The sequence below is a fragment of the Lissotriton helveticus genome, chromosome 1_2, assembly GCF_964261635.1.
Source record: "Lissotriton helveticus chromosome 1_2, aLisHel1.1, whole genome shotgun sequence".
Lineage (NCBI taxonomy): Eukaryota > Metazoa > Chordata > Amphibia > Caudata > Salamandridae > Lissotriton > Lissotriton helveticus.
Genome location: NC_136058.1, coordinates 178,771,639 through 178,793,826, shown reverse-complemented (window position 1 = coordinate 178,793,826; position 22,188 = coordinate 178,771,639). Strand labels below are relative to the sequence as shown.

At 45.3% G+C, this 22,188-nt stretch overlaps 1 long non-coding RNA gene across 1 annotated transcript in view; it reads left to right on the top strand.

Moving 5' to 3' along the window:
- Positions 1-22,188, top strand: part of LOC144807817 (uncharacterized) — a 60,168-nt gene that overhangs the window by 29,997 nt on the left and 7,983 nt on the right. The window contains exon 2 of the long non-coding RNA XR_013606458.1: positions 10,144-10,234. This is a non-coding gene — a long non-coding RNA (uncharacterized LOC144807817). The remainder of the gene's footprint in view (positions 1-10,143; positions 10,235-22,188) is intronic.

Here is a 22,188-nt window from a genome sequence, read left to right as displayed (position 1 = left end):
TGGGAATCACAGCTAGTTACAGGCATACCTAGTAAAGAATATTGGCGTGGCCGCAGGGGACCTCTATATTGTCTCTAAACACCCCCCTTCAGCCCCCTCCTCCCCACCGTCAGACTCCGAGGACGCAGAAGAAAACAATTCAGCACTGGTAGCATCCGAATCATCCTCCGCCAGCCCCTCCATGCACAGTGTTCTCCAGGTGAGCAAATCATCTTGGAGCTTCCCATCTTTGCGAGTGCGTTGCATGTGTGACTCCTCCGCTAAGGCCCATTCCTTTGCGTCCCTCAGCCAATGAGGAATCTCAGGTGCCCTCTGACCCATCCAAGTGATGGCCACCCGCCTCCTCGCCAGAACCAGTAAGAGTTGCAGGAATTTATAAGATAGTCCCTTCTTTTTAGGCTTAGGCACCAATGCCAGCAGACAGTGGAGTGGGTCTAGAAGGAGCCTAAGATGCGAGGCTCGGGTAATGTACACCACCACCCTCCTCCAGAATTCCTGAACTAAAGGACATTCCCACGCCAAGTGTAGGAAACCCGCCCTCCCCACCCCACATCTAGGGCAATATTCACCATGTACTTTGAGGGGAGGAGATGGTGGACCAATATGAGTGGTGGAAACATAAGGTTGTATTAAGGAGACGTGAAAAACTGGGTGTATCTGGAAATCAGCAGGGAGAGCCAGATCTACTGTGACGGGATTAACCAGTTTAGTGATTTTGAATGGACCTAGGAACCTCGGGTGAAGTTTGCGGGGCCCAGCGAGGCGTAGGTTCTTTTTAGAGAGCCATACCTGTCCCCTATGGCATAATGAGCGGCAGGTTGCCTGTGTTTGTCTGCCTGACTTTTCACTTGTTGTTGATATACTGCTAGGTGTTGTTTAACCTGTGTCTGAATATGTGTTAGGTTTTTATGATGATCTTTGACTGCGGGAATCAGCTCAGCACCAGACATTTATACTATGGGGAACATTCAAGGATGTTAACCATGCATGCAATAGAAAGGTGAAACACCAGTAGCAGAATGGACAGTGTTGTACATGAACTCTACCATGGGTAACCCCTTATCCCACTCAGTTGTCCAGGTAGTAATGAAACAACGTAAGGTTCGTTCCATTGCTTGGTTAAGTCTTTCCGTCTGTCCATCAGTCTGTAGGTGATAGGCAGAGGACAGACGGACATCAATATTCATAGAAGAACAAAAACTATGCCAAAACTTGAAGATGAATTGTGGATGCCGATCAGATATATTAGTTGTGGGCAATCCATGTGTCTTAACAATATGTTGTATAAATAATTTTGTCTGCTCTTTGGCAGATGGCAAGTGTTTCAAGGGAAGAAAATGCGCCATTTTAGTTAAATAATCCACTATTACCCATATGATAGAGTATCCATTGGACACAGTTAGATTAGTGACAAAGTCCATAATTAAAGTATGCCAAGGTGCAGGTGGTATGGGCATGAGCTGTAAAAAAAATAGCTGTTGCAACATGTGAATCTTTAGATTGTACGCAGGTTGGACAAGTGTGAACATAATTCGTTACATCAGAGATCAATGTTGGCCACCAGAAATCTCATTGACAGAATTCCAGTGTTTTTTCAGGACCAGGATGTCCTGTTAGGACGGTGTCATGAGTCCAATGGAACTGTAACCACCTGATGTTCCCGGGATCGGGGAAAGCTCGAAAGTACGTAAGACAACAGACAAGGATTAAAGAACTTTACCAATTTAATGGCCAAAGGTAAAGAACAAAGCAAAACGTATGCAACACATACTGTACACAAAATTATGAAAACAACAACGATACCCAATCACAGCACCTGGATGGTCTCACCGTCCTTCGCATGAACACCGGTCTCGGTGTTCACCAACGAAGGACACTGTGCTAAGAAGCGGCCGACAATGGCGCTCGACTGCTGTGGTGGGTGCGGTACCTTGGGATCAGTTCCTGGTCATCCACGGGGCTAATAGGCAGTTACAGAACGAGGGAATGCCCAGCCGGGCACTCTACCTTCCGTTCTTGTTCTGGGTCAGGGAACAGCCGCTCTACCTGCACCACTCTATAACCAAACCCGTGTCTAACTTCTAGAACCGTGTGCTTCCAAATTAGACGCGGCAACCACCTCCGTGGGGTGCGTCTCAGTAACTGTTGCCTTGTTCAAGGTATCGCTATCCAGAAGGAGTAGCAGGGCAAGGAGCAGCCGCTCAACGTGCCCTGTCCTTTCATCGGCCACACGCCTCTTCTGCTGAGACGCGGCATTCACCTCCGCGGTGTGCGTCTCAGTTGCGGCGGGTGAACGGGTCGTCAAAGGGGTCAGAAGACAACCTTCAATCCCCCTTGTTCAGCGGGGGCTCCAAATGCTTACCGCGCTCACTACGTCTTCTTTAGCTGAGACGCGGCAAACACCTCCTTGGTGTGCGTCTCCGCTACGGGTGAAGCCGGTTCAAAAACTGGGGTCAGAGAGCGTCCGCTCAATCTGTCCTCGGGGTCCTACGGTCTTCTCCGGCTATGGGAATCCTTGAGAACGGGTCCTATGACTGCAGTGCGATGTCGGCAGGGATACAAATATCCGACGCTGCGTCCTCGCTGCTACCTGCTTATGTAGGCGTGTCTGTTCCGCGCTGGCTCCACTCTAGGCATGCTGGTAGTTGTGGTCCCAGCGGCACAGATTGGTATAGCCGGATCACGCACTCAGCGGCGGACTTCTGTAGGTGAGGGCAATCCTGACAGGAACACAGTGTCATGTAACTCTTGTGTAGGGATGTATAGTCGATTTTTGAAGTACAATAGACCCCCTTTCTTAGTGGTTTCAGGAGGTTGAGGCTCTTTCTGTTGTGCTTTTTGTACTTGTGTTAAAAAATCTTAAGGGGTGCAGATAGCAACTCTCTTATGTTCCAGAATATTGGGACTGGATGAGGTTGTATTGAGTTCAGGATTGAGATAATTTAGATGTGATGTGTCCGATTTCTGTTGGTCTTTGCTTGGTCTATAAGTAATTATGAAGTCAAATTTGTTAAAAAATAAAAGCCAACATAGTTGGCTTGGGGTCAATGCCTTAACAGTTTGGTAGAAATGTAAGTTACAGTGATCAGAGTAAATAGTCACAGTATGACCGGCTCCCAGTAAATAATGTCGCCACTCCTGGAACGCAAGCTTAATGCCCAACAGTTCACGCTCAGCGACCATATAATGTTGTTCGGCCGGCAAGAGTTTCTTAGAAAAATAGGTGACAGGATGTAAATGCTCAGAGTTGGGATCCCTCTGAGAGAGAATTCCTCCAACGGCTGTCTGGGAGGCTTCAGCTTCCACAAAAAATTGTTGTGTTGGATCAGGATGGTGCAATATGTGTGTTTCTGAAAAGGCTTTTTTCAGTGTCAGGAAAGCTTGTTCTTCTGTTGGGGACCAGTTAAACTGAACCCCCTTTTTAAGCAGATGGGTAATTGGAGAGACTACCGAAGGGCATGGACAGATGAAGCAGGTTGCCATGAACTTTCTTCAGGTCTATACCCTTTCCATGCCAATAAATAAGGTAAAATGCCTTGTATTCTTTTAGAGTACAATACTTTGGCCACCTCACATTCCTATTCACCATGTACTTTGAGGGGAGGAGGTGGTGGACCAATATGAGTGGTGGAAACATAAGGTCGTATTAAGGAGATGTGAAAAACTGGGTTTATCTGGAAATCAGCAGGGATAGACAGCTCTACTGTGATGGGATTAACCAGTTTAGTGATTTTAAATGGACCTAGGTACCTCGGGTGAAGTTTGCGGGTCCCAGCGAGACGTAGGTTCTTTTTAGAGATCCATATCTGTCCCCTATGGCATAATGAGGGGCAGGTTGCCTGTGTTTGTCTGCCTGACTTTTCACTTGTTGTTGATATACTGCTAGGTGTTGTTTAACCTGTGTCTGAATATGTGTTAGGTTTTTGTGATGATCGTTTTCTGCGGGAATCAGCTCAGCACCAGACATTTATACTATGGGGAGCATTCGAGGATGATAGCCATGCAGGCAATAGAATGGTGAAACACCACTAGTAGAATGGACTGTGTTGTTGTACACAAACTCTACCATGGGTAACGCCTTATCCCACTCAGTTGTCCATGTAGTAATGAAACAACGTAAGGTTTGTTCCATTGCTTGGTTAAGTCTTTCCGTCTGTCCATCAGTCTGTAGGTGATAGGCAGAGGACAGACGGAGATCAATATTCATAGAAGAACAAAAACTATGCCAAAACTTGGAGATGAATTGTGGATCCCGATCAGATATAATAGTTGTGGGCAATCCATGTGTCTTAACAATATGTTGTATTAACAATTTTGTCAGCTCTTTGGCAGATGGCAAGTGTTTCAAGGGGAGAAAATGTGCCATTGTAGTTAAATAAGCCACCATCACCCATGTGATAGAATATCCATTGGACACAGGTAGATTAGTGACAAAGTCTATAATTAAAGTATGCCAAGGTGCAGGTGGTATGGGCATGAGCTGTAAAAAAAAAGATGGTGCAACATGTGAATCTTAGATTGCACGCAGTTTGGACAAGTGTGAACATAAATCGTTACAACAGAGATCAATGTTGGCCACCAGAAATTTCATTGACATAATTTCAGGGGTTTTTCAGGACCAGGATGTCCTGCTAGGACGGTGTCATGAGTCCAATGGAACACAGTGTCATGTAACTCTTGTGTAGGGATGTATAGACGATTTTTGAAATACAATAGACCCCCTTTCTTAGCGGTTTCCGGAGGTTGGGGCTCTTTCTGTTGTGCTTTTTATTCTTGTGTTAAAAAATCTTGAGGGGTGCAGAGAGCAACCCTTTTATGTTCCAGAATAATGGGACTGGATGAGGTTGTATTGAGTTCAGGATTGGGATAATTTAGATGTGATAATGTGTCCGATTTCTGTTGGTCTTTGCTTGGTCTATAAGTAATTATGGAGTCAAATTTGTTAAAAAATAAAAGCCAACATAGTTGGCGTGGGGTCAAGGCCTTAACATTTTGGTATAAATGTAAGTTACGGTGATCAGAGTAAATAGTCACAGTATGATGGGTTCCCAGTAAATAAGGTCGCCACTCATGGAACGCAAGCTTAATGCCCAACAGTTCACGCTCAGCGACCATATAATGTTGTTCGGCCGGCAAGAGTTTTTTCGAAAAATAGGCGACAGGATGTAAATGCCCAGAGTTGGGATCCCTCTGAGAGAGAATTCCTCCGACGGCTGTCTGGGAGGCTTCAACTTCCACAAAAAAACGCTGTGTTGGATCAGGATGGTGCAATATGTGTGCTTCTGTAAAGGCTTTTTTCAGTGTCTGGAAAGCTTGTTCTGCTGCTGGGGACCAGTTAAACTGAACCCCCTTTTTAAGCAGATGGGTAATTGGAGAGACTACCGAAGATAACTGGGGAATAAAAAGCCGTTAGAAATTTGTGAAGCCCAGGAATTACTGGATGTCTTTTCCTGATCTTGGGGTTTCCCATCTCAAGATAGCTTGTAATTTCTACTGATCCATAGCTATACCATTAGGTGATATTACATAACCCAAAAATTTAATATTGTTAGCATGGAAGACACACTTGTCTAATTTAGCGAACAGGTGGTGTTCTCTCATTCACTGTAATACCGCCCAAACATGGTCAATGTGCTCAATTCAAGGATGAATAAATCAGGAAATCATCGATGTAACAGATCACAAAGACATCCAAAAACTCCTGCAACACTTCATTAATAAAAATGTAAATGATGCGGGTGCATTGCACAATTCGGAGGGCATCACTGTATATTTGAAAAGACCAAATTTTGTCTGAAAGGCGGTTTTCCATTCGTCTCTGTCCTTCATTCTAATCAGGTGGTAGGCACCCGCAAATCCAATTCAGTAAAAATGGTAGAATTTGTACTTGATCCAGTAAGACCAGTATCAAGGTTAGAGGGAACCTTTTTTATAGTGACCTTGTTAATGACATAATAATCAATGCAGGCACGGATTTGTGATTCTTTTTTGGGACGAAGAAGAGTGGTGAACTAACAGGTGAAGTGAAATGTCTAATGAACCCTTTTAGTAACAGGTTGTCTAAATATTCCTTTAAATATTGAGTTTCAGGTTCAGATAGAGCGTACACTCGACTACATGGTAACTTGGCTCCAGGAACCAAGTCATAATACCGATGCAGAGGCAATTTAGTTGCTTGTTGTTTGGAAAACACATTGTGAAAGTCCTCATATATGGTAGGCAAGGAAGTTGCGCTTTCTTCCTTGAGTACAGGTTCAGGAGTCTCGAGTGTAATGTAGGGGTGTGATGGGTTGTTGTCTATCTGCATAACATTTATGACAACAATATGTGGAATCTAATGTGCCTGTGCGTTTCACCCAGGCAATCTTCGGATTGTGGACTTGAAGCCATGGGATGCCTAATATAGCCCCAAACACTGTGCTGTCTATGAGATCAAACTGAATCTGCTCGGAGTGCCCATCGGCACAGATCATGGTTAAGGGTGCTGTCTGATGGAGGATCATACCAGAAGATAACTCTGACCCATCCACAGCCCAAACTGATTCAGGAATTTCTTTTTTTATTATGGGAATATTCAGAGTTTTTGCCAACCCAATATCTACATAGTTTCCTGTAGCTGCAGAATCCAATAGGATGGGTATTACCTTCCATACTTGGGTGGCAAAAGCAACGTCACTATTAAAGTAAGATGCTGTGGTGTGGGTGTCATAGTGTTAGCCAGATAATGACATGAGCCTGTTTGTGAGAAATGCTCGATAAGGGGGCCTCTATCCTTATCGGGCCAGGGAGTTTTCCTACAGTAGTGTTTCTGAGACATTAGTTAACCCTATTGTCTTTCGTGGAATTGGTTTTGCGGAACAATCTCGTGCAAAATGACCAGGGCATCCACAATACAAACATAAATTTAAACAACGTCTATGATCTTTCTCATCCTTAGAAAGTGGTCCTCTAATACTACCGATGTGCATAGGCTCTGAAGAATCGGAAGAAGAACTAGTACTAGGGGATTCTTTTTTCTCATGTTTTACTAGTACCACTCGTGCTATATCCCCACGAGTTTTGTTGCCCCTTCGTACCCCCAGGCGATGATCCAGCCAGACCACCAGATCGATTAATTCTGCACAATCTGAAGGGGGATCTACAATTTGGGCAAGTACGTCCTTTTACTTATCCTGAAGACCACAATAAAAAAGCGATGTTATCTTTTCATCTGGCCATTCGATTTCAGCAGTTAACTGGTTGAAAGAGGTGATATAAGATAATAAATCTTTATTTCCCTGATGAAATTCAACAACTCGTTGTTGCTTGCCTGGATGAACTGGTGTTTAGCAAAGAGCTTACACATAGTTTCTTTAAAACGTCCTAAATCATGTAATAGTGGATCATCCCGTTCTACAAATGGAATTGACCATGTGGCCGCAGTCCCTCCATGATATGAGAGAACAAATGCCACCTTGGCTGCATCACCAGGGAACACAGTAGGCCGACAAAGAAAGTGCAGTTGACACTGGTTCATGAAAATGTTATATTTCATTTGATCCCCAAAAAATTGTTCGGGGGAGCCAAAGGAACAGGAGTTTGTATGGTGACTGTGACATTAATTGGCTGAACCCCCGATGTATCTGTGCTTGTGGAGGAGAACTGGAAATGTGGTGGTTGAATTACCATTTTGGGTCTAACAGTGGTATTATCCTGAGGAGATTCTCGAAGCTTATATTGCTGTAACTCGCACTGTAATGTATGATTTTCCTGTTTTAAAGCAGCTACCTCTCGTCGTAAATCTTTAAAGGCCATATCCTGTAAAGGAATAGTATCATCACCGGAGCATCCATCGCCCAAGCAGAATTTAATGTCGTGGCTTGGCTTTATGTGAGATGAGACTCCGTCCACTGACCTGAAATGCAGGATCACCTGCATTGGGGCGATGATAGTTCCTCAACCCACCAGAACAACTCTCAGAACTACTGATTGAACAGGAGCCCTAGCAGATGTTTCAGGAAGGTAGGGGATTTGGGATGAGAGAGAGAAGAGAAGAAAAAACACTGCCACGATCTACCACGTGGACCAGCCAAGCTCCGTGTCCTGGGAAGGTAGATGTAGCTTTTGTTCAGTGCTAAGGGAAAAAGGATTTGTTAAACCACTAATTTATACTACAATGTTCCTAATGTTATTAGGCCAATACGTCAACATGAATTACCTCTATAGCATTGTTGCACATGTTCACTTCACCAAAATGACACAATAACGTTGACCCTCTCATTGGGAACACAATGACCCATGGAAAAGCAAATTGGGTTTAGAACTGAGCAAAAGATTCTAGAAAACAAAGAGAGCATCTGTATTAAACGTATACATATACTTCTAATGTGCACTTAAAATCTCTTTGATTACTTTCAGGCTTAGATTATTTTCATGCTTTCACCTTTTACATAAGGGGGATCTTCCTTGAACCTAGAATCATTCGATTTATTTTCAAGCAGGCAAATTAACATCAAATGCCCAAAGAGTAAGTCTTACAACCCATATTAGCATTGAATCCCAAATGTCAATTAAAGTCACTCTCAGTAACTTCTTAAAGTCACCAAATAATCAATGCCCCATTATCACATAAAGGTTCGCGAGTCCTGAACACAAAAGAAATGCTAAGCGTAATTAAACTTGCTGCAGTGACAGTGGGCGGAATCTGAGGAAGTCCGCACAACCAAACGCCACAGAATCAAAAAGCCAAACGAGGACTGCTGCGGGGCATGGCTATTTATAGCCAATCTGAAGGGCGTAACCAGTCGTGTTGTAGCAACGTGCCTGACAACGTTGCTGCTTCAGGTGATCGTTTCCCTTGGCAACAATAAACAATGTATTTTCAATGTTTTTACACGTCTTTAGTTTCACGCACACTTGAATGAATCATGAATCTGGTCATTTCACAGAACGGGCAAAATAACATGATATGCATAATGCTTCTTAATAATCTGTGATGAAGTAACAATAAAATAAAGAAAAATTATAGCATGCTTTAATTATACACATTATACAAAGGTGCCCAATAAGCCTTGGTAAAACAAGATAACACATTTAAGGTTTCTCAGAGACCATAACATGATTTATCCTAAGACCGTGGGGATGTCTACAAATGATACAAGCCTGGTGTATATTCCTGATAGAAGAACCCTTTCCCATCAAGCCCTTCACTATGGTGGGCTAAGGTGTGCCACATATATGCTATGAAACACTTGACCATGCAATTTATGGACTAGATGCATAAGTTTGAAAGAATTTGGCTGCCGTTCAAGACCTACGCTAAAAGGAACAGGGACAAGAGTAACCTGACTATCACCATGCCGGATACTCTGCAAAAAGTGCGGCTTGAGGCATTTTTTTCTTCAGATAGTACATCCGGGAGTAATGAAGATGAAGATGAGCTCTTTGGCATGTGCCTGATTGATGACTCTGTAAAGCAATAACCTGTGTGCTTAATGTTCTCATGTTCCTTCTTACGATTGTAATGTGTGAACCCTGTACAACACCCATGATGCCAATGTGATGATATTGCTCTTTCATTTCCCTTTCTCCTAAGCTGTAATCAACTTTGAGCCCCACCCCTTAAAATCCTATAAATAAAATGTTTTTAAAAAACAGTCCCTGTGCAAAGATTAAGTTCAATGTTAACAGAGTATTTTAACTAATACACGTTGTTACAATTATCATTCATTCTAGATTCATGAATAGCCTATTGACAACTGACTTGATAAGGTGATTCTTGTCCTGTTGGCGAAAGTACAGTTTGTCTCCTGGTTAATTAGCAACAGCATAGAGAAAGTTTCCCTTTTCTCTGAATTTTCTAATTGGGCTAACAATGCTTGTCAATTAACCCTTATTTTAGAGGCTGAAGCATTTAAAGTCTTTAAAGTTTTAGTTGGCATTGAACTCCCACGAGGGATTGGAGCGCTCGACAACCAATTTAATCGTCAGCCAAATCAAAAGCTCATGCTCAGAGTTCTTTGTCTTTTGGATTTCATAGTGCAAATAAATTGTTCTGAAATTATTCTAAAATTATTGCAACATGAACCTTGTCCTTAATCTGTTGCATGGCTCTGAAATAGACGTGGGTCACTAACCCTGTTATTTTTGTCTCTCTTTTTACAGGGTTGATCTCCCCCACACGGGCAGCCGCCATCTTGGAAGGAGAATCGAATCACCATGTTAAGCTCTTACCTGGTTGGATCCAGGAGTTCAGGTAACTGAGCAAGACTTCCTGCCAGCCAGGTGTTACAGAGTCAAGTAAGTGTGTGGCTGGAGGGCCTGGCTTTTATGGTCAAGCTTTCAAAATGGCTGCCCTTTCACCTGACTCAAGGTAAATCCCACGAAATTTGCCTTGAATGCACTTCAAAGGTAAATATTGAAATGAAAAGGCTATTGTATGCCGAATGAGGGGGTGGGGCTGGGGGGCAATCAGGCATTTTGCAAGCAGGTCTCCACTGCTGGAAGACTGGAGGTGGTAGCAACCGGGATTATTATAAAAGTTAAGTTTTTCGATGCACTACACACAGCACGTTTGATACAGGTTGCAGTTATCGTGACAAAACATTGACAAGGACAAATGCAGACTCAGCAAAGGTAGCGGATGGGTATTTTAGGATTGACAAACAGGAAATTGGGGATTGTTAGGTTGACATTTTGGCAGTTTGATGTTTAAAGGAGCAGTAGGGGCATTAGAGCCTATTGGAGTGGGTAATTATTTAGGGGAGGAAATACGGATTAGAGTTAATTGTTGGTATGCTGGTAAGGATTTGTAGAACATTCCTTTATGTCAAATGTTGATGTACTGTGAGCTCTGCTTGCTTCCAAGTAAACCAACCTTTTTCACAAACGGCATGAGTGCTGGGAGTCACTTTTCCATGAAGGATGCATTTTTCCACCAGTAGCACAGGCCCTGTTTTCCTTATGTCAGTATGCCCCCCCAATCCCGTTCTCTAGTCACCATCAAAAAAGGGAGGGCCTGTCTAGTGTGCTCAAGACTTATCTTCCTGTTACTAGTGTCCTAGTGTGCCATCCCTATTTGGGCTGTGATATGGCCTTGCTCGTCTTATGCTTCGACTGAGAGCCAAGCACCGAGATGTTTTAGTCCTGTTGGACTGCACATTTTTATCAGCTATGCACCGTTCTCAAACCTGTTGTGTCTGCAAAGCTTCAACAGTTTGTGAGTACCTACACAATCAATCAATTGTGAGTACCTCTACACCATTCCACAACCAGTCAAATATCCGAAATCAGCAATTAAGCCATAACTAGCACCAGTTCACTGATGGACATCTATATTGTTACTAATTACACAGATTGCGTATAGCGAGTACATACCCTGTATATATATATATTTCATTTAATCTGCTTCTCGTAGGTAGTATATTTGCTTTAATATTCAACAAGGAGATCAGACGGTATGACTCACAACTATTTCTAGGCTCACCCTCTTTAAAGCTCTCCGTGAAATCAGCATGTTGAAGGTCAGGTCCCGAGCCTCGCGAAGAGATTCAACAAATAGTGCTCTAGGAGCCTGACATAGCTCTTATAAAACTCTGCCGGGATACCGTTAGGACTCATGGTTTTGCTTGATTTTAGTATCATAATAGCAGCTTGAACCTCCATGAGCATTATTTGTCCCTCCTCTCGTCTAACACCACTGGAGTAGTCAAAGTGTTAAGGTATTCTATGATTTGGTCGGTGTCTGTCAGTGGACATGCTTTATAGAACAACTCATAGTACTGGGCAAATTCGTCTGCAATTTGGCCATCCATTACATGCGTTTCCCCAGCAAAGGTCTGTGATGCCCTCCACCCAACGGATGTTTGTTTCCTTCCACCTCAACCATGCCAGCAGCTTACCGCTTTGTCTTCCATTCGTATAATCAATGGAGTGTGGCTAGCATTTGTTTCTGTCCATCCCTCTGTGCTAGGTTGCGGTAGTCGGTATGTAATTTTTCAATCTTTCTAAGGACAAGCGGATCTACCAGTGTCCCGGGGTAGCTCTCTAGCAAAAGTTGATGTGCTATTGCCTCAATCTCCTCAACCCCTTCTGTTTTTTGCACAATAAAGTTTTGAGCTAGATCCCTAAAGATCTTTTTATATGTCTCTCATAGGACAGTACTGTGTCTATCTGGAGCTCCAAGGCCACTGTCATGTCCCCCAGTCCCCAAGGGTTCAATTTCCAGCTAACACGTGGTTGCGGCTGCTTCCTGCCCACAGAGACCAAGAGGGGTGAGTGGTCTGAAAAACCCTGTGCCAGATAATTAGCCCTTGCTACACTATCTATCTCCCCTCCTGGGGAAAACACATAGTCCAGTCTGGAGAAGACTCCATATGACCCTGAAAATATGAGGAACATCTCGCCTCTTGGTGGTGGTGTCTCCACAGATCTGACTGACCCAGCATGGACACAAACCGTGCAAGAGGAGTATTTCTGCGGGCACCGCAGTGGACCCGGAACGTTCCATATCATGAGCAAAGACATCATTGAAATCCTTGCCTATAATGTGTAAAGAAGAGGTTGTTTCCAGTAGTATACCGCTACCTTCTCAAGTGTGGGTGCTTGCAGTTGGAGGGGGTGCATAGACACTCATCATGGAAATATCTGGTTTGCCCCAAAGACCCTGGACCCCCACATACCTGCCGTGTGAATCAATCTATGTGCGCATTACCTGAAAGGGAGGATTTTTAAAAATCAGTATAGTTCCTGGATCCCAAGGTGAAACCCATCAGTGCCAAAGTGATGTGTGTATGCTTCCTTGCTCAGAAATCGACATTGTGCCCCTAGGAGGTGAATTTCCTAGAGAAGAACTATGTCAGGCTTTAGGCGGCAGATTTATTGCACTACTGCCCCACGTTTGTTCTTGTTCCCCAGCCCATTGACATGCCATGTTAAAACAGAATATTGTATGTTATCTAAGAAACTGGTTTGTGCCATTGGTACGTTTTTGGAACAGTACCCATACATTTTTGTACCATGTATCAATTTGTGATGCCTCTGCTCCAACCTTCCCCTTCTGTAAACCAGAAAAAAAACATATTAAACACAAAACCTATCTCTCCCTATCCCAATCTCCCCCAGCCTACCCTCCACCCCCCTCCACGAGTACACAACCACATTTTCAAAATCACACCTACTCGTGACCAAGGCTTGAGAGGTCTGTTGCCCACCCCAAACCCCCAAACACAACTGCAGCAATTGCACTAGAGATCTCTCAGTCTCTCCTGCAAAGTCTCGCCCACCAGGAGATTAATAAAAAGCACTACGAGCACCCCAAGGGTCACTATGTAGGGGGGCCCTCCATGATAACACCCCCAATCCTTCACCCAGTTCAGCCATCTTGGGCTCATCCAGAAATACCTGTTTTTTAGGAATCAACCAGTTCACCTTTGGCTTGTCCTCCAGTTCAGGGTTCAGTGTAGCACCATCCGAGCATTGTTCATCTCCATCGTACGTGGTGTGCCGGGCTGTGACCCCTCCAATCCCCCAAGTGTGTGCGGCACAACAGGGTGGTAAGTCCCCCTCAGAATCACTTGTCTCTCCTCCACGCCTATGAGCGCTGCCGGGCAGCGGAGTGACTCTCCAGCCATCCAGTCTCCTCTGTGATTTCTTCCTTTTCACTGTGTGCCAGAGCTTGGTTCGTGCCCTGGGTTCCTCCTGTTGATTATCCAACCCTGACCGCTCATGTGCCGGTTTAAGTTGGGGTTGTTCCTTTAGCCATTGCCATGCCTCCTCCGTAGAATTACATATAAAGGCCTTTTCTTGGAGGAGTACTTTAAGCTTTGCCCGGAATAAGAGCATATATTGCAACCTTAGAGCGCAGAGCTTGGCCTTGAATTCATTGTATGTCCACCTTTGTTTCTGCACCTCCCTAGAGCAGTCTGGAAAGATCATGATTGTGGAGGTATCCTATTTAATTACCCTTTATGTCTGGCCTCCTTAAAGATCATATTTTGTTCTTGAAAGTTCATGGAGAGGGCAATGACCAGTTAAGAGGAAGCTTCAGGCTGTGGCTCCTGCTAAGTCCTCTGTGGGCCCTTCCAATAACAAAAGAGGAGGAGAATGTTTCTGGTGGAAAGGTGGAGCGAAGCCATTGGTCTAGGGATCCCAACATATCACCTCTCTCAACACCTTCCAGAAATCCCACTGGGCGCAGATTATTTCTGCGTGCTCTGTTTTCAGCATTGTCAATTTTCCAGGCAGGGTCCTTTGTGGGCCCCTTTGACCATTGCAACCCCCTCGCGTAAGGGTTTGGACAGCTATTTCAAGGTCCAAGATTCTGCCATTAGCTGTGGAAACTCACTCAATCACATTTCGTAGGTCATGTCAGAGGAGTGACACCTCGAAGTGCACTTCCCCAATTTTTCATTCTAAGGATTCTCTGGAAGTCGATTTTGCTGCTAATAGCACTGCGTTATCAGGCATCATGGGTGAGTTGACAGAGCCCTCCCCATGGGGCCCCACCATCTTCGTATAGTGGTCAATCTTGCCCTGCTGGGGAGGTATTGGGTCCTTTTCTTTCCCAACAGGGGCAAGGGTCTCGCAGCCCTTCCTCGCACAGGCAAATCACCACCCCACAGCTCTCAGGCTCTCTTCCGGGTTGCCATGACACCAGCGTTGCAACCCACACCGGAGTTGGCATCTCTTAATGCAGGGGGGAGGGAAGAAAAGAGTGGCCCAATGTCACAGTGCTCTTAGTCCACAACAGGATACCAAGGGCCACAGATCAGAACAAGTCAGGTGCTCCAGTCAGTCCAGCTTCCACAACGTCCAAAGCGGAGCCTCATGGACATCTCCAACAGGTCCCCAACGACCTGTGGTTCACCTCACTCAAAAGGTGCTCATCCGACCATCTCTCCTGCTTCACTCACCTGTCTGGTGGCTTTGTCCCTCATCCACAGACCGGTCCGCATCGGCGCATGCCAACGCCACCTCACCACTAGCTCCAGGCTTCACTAGGGGCTTGGTCTGTTGGCACTTGGGGAGAATCTGGCGACTGCGGCCGACTGGGTTTCAAAGTGCAGCCCCTGGCCTCCTCAGGCCCAAACAGGGATGGGGGGGGTTTCTATCAACAGCCCCCCGGCACGCAACTTAATCTCCAGAGCTGGGACTCGCTACGCTCAGGCGCCTTCTTGGTGTTGCGGCCTGTCTTCGTGCACCATCCCCATTCCAGTAATTGGCCCACAGTACAGGTGACGGTCCACTCCTCCGCCTCCAAATAGTGGTGGTCACCCTACAGATCAGGTAGTTGCGTTTTCTGAGGCTGCATAGGCCTCACAGTTCGCAGGTTTATAGCAGGATCAATGTGGCTGGACCGAAGACCTGGAGGCTGCGTCTAGCCTGCCATCTTGCTGGACATGCCCCTAGTTATCACTTTATGGATATTTCATACCCATCCCTTATCCATACCACTGTACTGGAGTCCAGAATAGGTAGGTTTCAAAAGCTATTAAGAAAATTGAAATCAAATATTTGTTTGAACTAATTTTTAGGCTTTGCATCAGTGCTGTTGCGTTTCAGCAACACTATGATAAAGCTTATTGAGGTTATGATAGAAAAGGCTGTTAGCATGTTGTTAGGCATACCACACAACCGCTTGCTGCGCAAATTGAAAAGTGTATACTTTCACTCGCAAAGCAAAGAAATAATGTGGGGCAACTTCCTCCCCATGGGGATGAGTCGCTGGCAGAGGGAAGAGTGCCCCCCTGATAGTGCCATCACTGTGCATGCAACCCACCTCCACAAAACACCTGATGGCTACGGATGCTCCTTATAATATCCTGTTTCGCATACGTCATCCATCCCTCCTCCAAGGTAAGGTTCTAAAGACCCTTTCCCTTTGAATGTATGATGTTACAACGCATACATTTACAACGCATGCCTATACAACGTAGTTTTTACATCGCAACATCCTCTACAACGCATTCCATTACATCGCATGACACTACATCGCATTTTAAGAAACTACCTTTACAACGCATTCCATTAAATTGCATAATACTTTTACAACGCATACCAGTACAATGCATACCATTACATTGCATTTAAGGTAAGTATTGGATAGTATGAGGTAAACAATTATTACTATTCTAACTCCAGGGGGTACAACAGTAGGGTAAGTGTTGGATAGTGTAGGGGTACAAATTACTATTCTAACTCCAGGGGGTGCAACAGTAGAGTAAGTGTTGGATAGTGTAGGGGTTAAAATGTACTATTATAACGCCAGGGGGTGCAACAGTAGGGTAAATGTTGGATAGTGTAGGGGTACTGTGCGTTATAATGGTAAGCGCTGTAATGGTATGCATTGTAATGCCTGCGTTGTAGTGACATGCGATGTAGTGCCATGCGATGTAATGGTATGCGTTGTAATGCCTGCGTTGTAGTGACATGCGTTGTAACGGATGCTGAGATGTAATGACTGCATTGTTAGTATAGTGCGATGTAATGACTGCGTTGTAAAGGTTGTTTCCCTTCCCTTTACCAAACCCACATTCCCGCTACAATACCCCACCCTCACACTGTTGTTGGGCCCTTGGGTCCCACCAAGCACTCACACCCAGTCTCCCCTCTTTTGATCTCAAACTTCTAATTCATTTACCCCACTCTGCAATTTCTCTGGGACTTCATTACTTCATCTCCACGTGGGCCTTTTTAGGCACTCATAACGTCTCTCCCATTTTCCCCACATGCCTTCTTGGCCCTAACCCTTGCACCCTAGCTCCCGGACTACCTGAGGAAATTGCCCGGTCCCTCCTGAGAGCGCCTTGAGAACAAGAGAGCAGAGGCCAGCCTGCTTAAGGAGCAGCAGATGCAGTGGCGGCTGGCGGGGAGCGGGAGTGGTTGGGCGGGGGGGTTTGAACAAAAAAGATAAAACAAACGCGTACCTTTTCCCCGCCGCGTCTCACCGGTCATTGCTTCTCTTCCTGGCAGTCCGGGAACCAGGAAGCACCCAGGCTCCCCTAAGCCAATCATAATGCTGCAATGCAGCATTGTGATTGGTCTGAGCGCTGTGGTGTGGCGCTCAGACGGGGAATGGGAGCCTGGGCATGTTCCTCATCAGGCTTTGTGTTACAGCCTGGTGAGGAACATGCAAAGTGCATGTGACTGTTAGGCCATTCCAAGACAGCCAGACAAGCAGTCATGCAGACTTCGTGTGCACACCACTCCTCCCCCTGTGCCACCAGCCCCGCCCTAACCCAGCCCGGTAGCAAAGGAAAATAAAATGATAATAACGAGGAGGTTATTATCATTTTTGGCTCTGGGAGCAGTGGGGCGACAATCCTCTGCCATAGCAGAGGAGCAGCCCCAGAGCAGGTGTTGAGAAGAACAGTTTAAGCTAAACAGTTTTCTGCATTGCCTGTGTGTGTGCAAGTATGTGCAAACATGTTTGTGAGTGTTTGCGTCTATGCACGTCTTTGTGCATGCCTGTGGGTGTTTGTATGTGTGCATGAGAGTACATATCAGTGAGGGCATGTCTGTGTTATTGTGTGTGTGTCAGGGCCGGACTGGGAACCAAAACCGGCCCCTGCAAAAACGGCCCTGTAACAATATCGGGCCCCAGTGGCCCAAAACCAGCCACCACCTGTGCGGGGCACCGGGGGATTGCCCGGTGCCCTCTACGGCCAGTCCGGCCCTGGTGTTTGTGCGCGTGATTGTTTGTGTGGTTAAGTAGTCAATATTTTGCCACTGTGGTAATTCCTGACAACATCCTAATCCCGGAATAATGGTGATGATCACTTGCAACAGGCTGGCCCTTGCACAATGTTGGCAATCTCTGGTAAAAATGCTGGCCCTGCTACAATAGAAGTTATGTCTGCAAACATGCTCACCTTGATATATTTGTGGAAACCCCAGGTGCATGCTGGCCCTAGCATAATGGTGGTACTCTCTACCAACATGCAGGCTTGATAAAATAGTAGAAATCCCTGGTGGTAAGCTGATATTGGTGGTATGCTAGCCCTGACATAATGGTGGTAATTCGTGGTGACCTGATGGCAATGGCATAATCCAGGCAACATGCTGGCCCTAGTACATTGTGCATTCATACAGTTTTAAAAAAAACCATATTTTATTGAATTTTCCGTTTATACATTCTACATTCTACAGTATAGTATTGACAAATATTACGTATTAGCCCAATTTTAGAAAACTGTCAATATAATGCACCTTAAAGCCGTCATTTTACTTTCAGATACATAAAAATAGGCAGTCAAACAATGTACATGATATATTCATCATATCAGGTAAATTCAGCAGTTTAATAGAATGTAATACTTATAATAAAGATGTAAAAACTAAGTCCCAACTACCCCCTCCCCAAGGTTACGGTCTGTTATCCAGCTAATGCCCATACTACCGGTATATCTAGTGGGTAGGCGGTACCCTAAAGGCATCTAGGCCATACACCCAGCTACGCTTTGTGTCGCATCTATATTCTACAGCAAACCCAGCGGTCGAGTCTTTAATACACAATATCTCTGTCTTAAGACATCAAATCTAAGTCCTGCATACGCATTCCTTCCAACATAACCTCCCATTCAAGAGATACGGGGTCTTTGGCAGGCCTCTAATTTCTTCTCTGCGTAGTGTCGCGCCTTCCGCTCCGCCCCATCTTAATAATTCTGCATGCCATACATTTACTTCAGGGGATTTGCGAGATTTCCATCTCCTAGTTATATTTCAAACAGCTAACAAACATGCAAGGTTTACAAATCGGTATTGCACTTTGTGAATGGTGGTCCGAGTATGGAACCCCAGGATGCACTCCACTGCTGTATCAGTAATGGCTAGCTTCGTGGAAGAATCTATCATTTGTCGTACCGTTTCCCAGTATCTACGCAGTCGTGGGCAGTCCCATACCATGTGTGTAAAACCTGCCCCCTCTAAAAGACACAGCGGGCAGCAGTGCTGTGTTTGGGGGAACATCTTATCTAGTCTGTGTGGGGTTAAATAAGCATGATGCAACACCATCATTTGTATAAATTTGAATCTAGCATTGCGAGGGATTTCCCTGGGGTGTTCCAGTACTATCGCCCATTCCCTGTCCGTCAATTCCTTCCCTACATCCGCATCCCATTGAGTCTTCAAGGTTTGTAGGGAAACCCTCGTGTGTGCACTAATTCCAGTGTACAACCATTTGATCAAATGACGTCAACCACCCATATAATATACCATCTTAATCAATTCATTCTCAGGGGGGGTGTCCTCTGAGGAGCCCAAGTCTTCTTAATAAATCTAAGCAGTGCGTGTTAGAAACATAGATGCCGTGGCACCGGTTTGATGTATGAATGTATTGTGGTCCATTAGTGTGTCCTCCCCAAACAAGTCGGCTACCGTACTTATACCTACATCCAACCAGGGTGTCAGTTTGCATTTCGTTAGCCTCCCACTGACCAGCGTAATCCCAAGTAATGGTATATTCCCTGCATATCTATGCCCCGTGCGTGTGTATTTCAGCGCCGCTCTCCAGAACCGCAGCTTCGTCTGCAGTAGTAGGGGAAGCTCCGCCGGATTCTACTACCCGGTATTAATAGGGCATGTATCTTGCCGTTATCCAAGTCTGCAACTGTTTGATCAATTTCATGTAAATTACGGCCCGCTGTCCAGTAGGACAGCCATTGTAGTTGACAGGCATAGTAATAAGCGCAAAAATCTGGTACTCCCAGGCATCCTGCCGCAGTCCCAACTTGAAGTTTTTTAAGGCTAATGAGCCGTCTACCCTTACCCCAAATAAGATCCATTAGCAGAGTGTTCAGTAAATTAAAGGTGTGCTGTGGTACTAACAAAGGTAGATTCGTGAAGTAATACACCAAACGGGGCAACACAACCATTTTAGCAATAGCTGCCCTGCCTGTAATAGAAAGTGGCAACGCAGTCCAGAACGCAATACCAGCTCTCAGTGCCCTGATTGCCTTATTCAGATTACCCTCCAACATGTCTTCATGCTTCCTATAGATTTGTATTCCCAGGTAGCCAAACGTCGACGGCGTAACCTGAATTGTAGTGTCACCAATATCTAGTTCAGTAGTGTCCATCCCATCCGCAAAAAAAAGGCATGCGTCTTGGTAGTGTTTAAAGCCAGTCCCGATATATGTTCGAACCTTTGAAACGCCTCAAATAAGGTGACCAGAGGGGTGCGAAGGTCAGATATATACAAAAGTATATCATCAGCGTATGCCGAGAATAAATGGGTCGTATTACCCAAACGTATCCCCATATCTAGAAAATCCCGTCGCAGCTGTATTGCTAACGGCTCCAATGCTAAGATAAAAAGAAGGAGGGATAGCGGGCAGCCCTGTCTTGTGCCTTTATGTATGGTGTATTCTCCCGATATGTGTCCTCCCGTTCTAGTACGTGCCGCAGGGGCATCGTATAATATCCGTACCCATGTAATATATTCTTCCGGGATGCCAAATTTCCCCAGTGCTTGGAACATATAGTCCCACTGTATGGAATCAAAAGCCTGCCGTAGGTCAAGTGAAAGACAGCCGGCATATGGACAACTTTTCGGGGCTTCCGTTACCAAATAATGCAATTTCCTAATGTTTAGAGATGTACTCCGGGCAGGCAAAAAAACTGTTTGGTCATTGTGTATCAACTTTGATAAATGTGGAACCAATCTGTTTGCGAGCACCTTACTCAATATTTTATATTCTGTGGACAACAACGACAGCGGTCGATAATTTGCCATATCAGTGTGGTCCCTACCCGGCTTTCGGAGCGCGATGACCAGTGCTTGTGCCATCGTAGTAGGCAAAGAGCCCCTTTCCCATACTTCCTTATATAAATCTACCAACTGGGGCACCAAAGCCTCCGCATAAGTATCATAGAACTCAATGGGTAGTCCATCAATACCAGGCGTTTTGTTGCACGGCAGCCCCTTCATTGCCACTCTGGTCTCCTGTGATGTAATGTGGCCTATAAGCCCTTTACGCACCAGTTCTGGAACTGTCGGGTATGTTAGGTCAGACAGAAAGGCCTCCGTGTGTGGCCCAGTAGGGCCGTCAGATGCCCTTTATAGTGTAGCATAGTAGTCACGGAATGCCGTATTTATTTCCCCTTGAGTGGTGATTATGTTGCCAGTTTCTGTGATAAGTCGGGGTATGACCACAGACGGAGGATCATCTCGTGGAATGCGAGCCAGTAAGGCTCCCGCACTGTCTGCCTCGCTGTGAGCATGCTGTGTGAATGCTGCATAATCCATTACTCTCAGAGATTCCAACAGTTCCGCGTGACGTATTCGCACCTCCTGTAGAGGCCCCTTTTTCAACCCGTCCGTGAGTGCCTCTTTCTCAAGTGTGCCCATTTTCCCTTCCACCTCCACTAGTGATTTATGCAATTCCTGTCTTGCTCCTACCGTCGTACCTATGGCCCTACCCCGCACCACCGCCTTAAAAGCATCCCATTCTATCAGTTTATTGGAGGCTGTGTTGCTGTTATCTACAAAATAATGTTCGGTAGTATTGGATAGGGTACTACGGCAGACTTAATCTTCCAAGAGTGGGGACCGGTGTGGGTATTTTACCCCATGCGATTATGGTTTCCAATGGGTTATGGTCAGAAAAAGTCTTGGGAAGGTAAGTGGAGTCAAGCACCTGCATGGCTATCCTACCCGTACAGAGTAGCCTATCTATTCTCGTGTGTAGGTCATGTACTACAGAGTAATATTAGTATTCTCTATGAAGGGGGTGTCGCATCCGCCACACATCCTGTAAATACCAACCCTCCATCCAGTGTGATAATGCCTCAGCCTGTCTCAACACAGTAGTGCCCTGCAATGGTGGGTGTGATCTATCCAATGATACATCTAATACTACATTTCAGTCCCCTCCCAATATCCAGGGATAGGCCTCCCATCCCGGCAATGCCCCGCTCAGTGTATTCCAATAGTGGTCCTGCTCATAATTAGGGGCGTAAAAGGTTCTCAGTACTACCAGTTGGCCATCCAAAAGTCCTTTAACAAACACATGTCTACCCTGTTTATCAATTCGCTGTTCCTGGGCCACAAAGGGCACACCGTGTCAAACCCAAATCATGGCTCCCCTAGCATAATTAGAATACACAGTGGAAAACACTTGTCCCCTCCATTTTTTCCTGAGCTTCGCAACTTCATTCTCTATCATATGTGACTCCTGTAAGTAGACTATTTGCTCTTTGCGGCGCTGTAGC